Raw genomic sequence first — 3052 nt, 5'->3', positions numbered from 1 at the left:
GAGGAAGGGAGAGGAAGAGAGAGATAGAAACATCAATGATGAGAATCATTGATTGGCTACCTCCTGCACGCCCCCTACTAGGGGTTGAGCCCACAACCCAGGCATGTGCCCTTGACCAGAATCGAACCCGGGACCCTTTAGTCCACAGGCAAATGCTCTATCCACTAAGCAAAACTGGCCAGGCCCATCATGAATTTTAAATGAGACTACTAACTGCAAAAGAAAGCCTGCTTTGCAAATAAGTTAATCACAATGATGAAGGTTTCCACATCACTGTATCCTTGCTTTTACACTAGCTTCGTTCATATAGTTTTTTGGGAACTAACTCTTAAAATCACTAAATAGCTTCTCGGCAGGTGGTGGTGGCAGGGGAAGCAGTTCTTCCATCTCTCTGAATCCCACAGAGAGCAGAGAGCAATTAGAGAGCAGAACCCACGCCACAGACAGCACTTACTCCAAAATCAGATGACCAGATACCCACGTGAGCCCTAAAATACAAGCACGTGGGGAACCACCAACAGCTATACACTCTGCACCGCACCAGGGTCTGTGTGAAGGAAGAAGGAAGCAACAGAATGGCACCTGCTCGGTCCGAGAACAGGAGACCACAGAAGAGCCAACAAGTACTCACTGGGAAGCAAAATGGGCCAACTGGAGGTAGCAGCTGATCTGGGAAGGTTCCCACTCTCCAAGGCTGAGTGGGTGTATGGGGCAGAGGCAAGACAGCCTGAGGACTGGAGCAGGCCAGCACTTAGCAACTTCCCAAACTGACCCACCGGGGCTTCCAGATCAGGGCCACACAATGAGGAAAAGAAAGGATCCATCAAAGGAGGGGAAAGGGATAGGGACAGGCAATCCCACCACAGTTTTGAAGATTATACAAAAATCACAGATATGGATCTTTGTGAAGTTACATAAATGTTCCTAAACTCTGCCTCATTAAAAAAAATCAGGGAAAATTTTTTATAAGAATAAGGAAGAGGGTCAAATCTCATAAAAATTATGAGAGAAAAGAGAATAAGCAGCAGAATTTATCCCTATAATGAAAACATGCCAGATATATGTTCTCACAAAACAAATTAAAACAGTAACTGATTTCAAAATAAGGTAAAAGAGTTCAAGAAAATGATAAAACACAGGAACCAACAACATAAATCAGAATTAAAATAACTTAGAAATAGGTGGCAGAACTCAGGAAAAACTCAAAATTTAAAAAAAATTATTTCAGCCCGGCCAGTCTGGCTCAGTGGTTGAGTGTTGACCTAAGAACCAGGAGGTCACTGTTCGATTCCTGATCAGGGCACATGTCTGGGTTGCAGGCTCAATCCCAAGTAGGGGCCACGTAGGAGGCAGCTGATCAATGATTCTCATCGTTGATGTTTCTATCTCTCTCTCCCTCTCCCTTCCTCTCTAAAATCAATAAAAAATATTTTAAAAAATTATTTCAGAAATAAACACTAAACTAGAAAGAACATAAGATGGAATGAACACAATAGATAAGCAAAAAAGAAATGAAAAAGATATAAAAAAGGATTTGAGAGAATGTGACAAATTCAGGTAAAGAGCGAACATTTGAATAACAGGAGTCTCTGAAGAAGGCGGCCAAGCAAACAAATAAAACAAGTAACTAAAAACACTAGCATAAGAAAGTTTTCCTAAAATCAAACCCAAGTTGAAACTATATTATGAGAAAACTGACTAACACTGCTATGGACTGAATGTTCCTCCTCAATTCATATGTTGAAGTCCTAACCCTAGGGCGATGGAATTTGCAGTTGGACTTTGGGAAACAATTAGGTCATGAGGATGGGCCCTAAAGAATGGGATTAGTGCCCTTATATGAAGACACAGGAGAGAGATGATCTATCTCTCCACCAGGTGAGACACAGCAACAAGGGGGCCATCAGTAAACCAGGCAAAGGGCCCTAACCAAGAACCTAACCATGTTGGCATTGTGATCTTAGTCACCCAAACTTAGAATTGTGAGAAATAAATGGTAGGCAACTTAATCTATGGTAGCTTATTATAGCAGCCTGAGCTGATTAAGACAAACACCAAAACACAACCTAGTAAAATTACTGGACAATAATGAAAAGAACAAAAAATGCTTTGAACATCTAGAAAAACAAACAAATGGACATGTAACACAGCACTTCATGCCAGAAGAAAATAAAGCTACATATTTAAAATACTTAAGAAAGTGTGAGCCAAGAATTTTATATCTAGCAAAAATGACTTTTAAGTATAAAGGGCACAAAGTGTTATCAACAAGAATCTGAGATTATTCTCATGAGTACTTCCTGAGGGAGCTCCTAGAAAACAAGCTTCAGAAGACCAACATGACTTGAGAAACACTGATATAAGGACTAATGGGGAGCGTTAAATGTATAGTTACCTGCAAACCAAGAACAAATTAATTCTAAGAGGGGAGGATATGCAACACAATGTCTGCAAGTTCCAACACTGTGGATACAGTATATCTATTTTAAAAGTAGAAAGAAATGGGAGAGCATGTTTTCAGGAATCATAATGTAGTATTATTGGTATTTTTTACTTTTATGACTTTTATATAATATGGGATAAAATAAATGAGTAATTATGGAACATTATAATTAAATCATTACCTATATGCTTAAGAACCAGAATTAACATTATAGAGGAAATGGTATACAAATGTAATACATAAGAGGTTTAATAAAAGCTCTATAGTCTCAAATTATCAACATAAATATGGGAGTATCAATATAAATTCATGAAGTATTTAATCATATATAAAATGCACATATCCTATCTAATAAAAGAGAAACATGGTAATTAGCCGTACATCCGCTACCCTTCCCATTGGCTAATCAGGGCGATATGCAAATTAACTGCCAGCCAAGATGGCGGCCGGCAGCCATGCACTGAAGCGAACAGGGAGGCTTGCTTGCTCCAGTGACGGCGGACTCCAACGTTCCCCGCCTGACTTGCCGGCCTCTCAGCTGCAACTCTAAGCAACTATGTTGCAAATATAGAAGCTAAACAAAACCCTAGAAACCGGCTTTCAGTCAGC

The 3052-nt window shown here is 39.8% G+C and overlaps 1 protein-coding gene across 1 annotated transcript in view; it reads right to left on the bottom strand.

The window, feature by feature from the left end:
* ERCC6L2 (excision repair cross-complementation group 6-like 2) overlaps positions 1-3052 on the bottom strand; it is a 127285-nt gene that overhangs the window by 37704 nt on the left and 86529 nt on the right. The window lies entirely within an intron of this gene.

This window comes from Myotis brandtii, unplaced genomic scaffold, assembly GCF_000412655.1.
Source record: "Myotis brandtii unplaced genomic scaffold, ASM41265v1 scaffold419, whole genome shotgun sequence".
Taxonomy (NCBI): Eukaryota; Metazoa; Chordata; class Mammalia; order Chiroptera; family Vespertilionidae; genus Myotis; species Myotis brandtii.
Note: the sequence above shows the minus strand (reverse complement) of the source record. Positions and strands in the feature narration are given on the sequence as shown.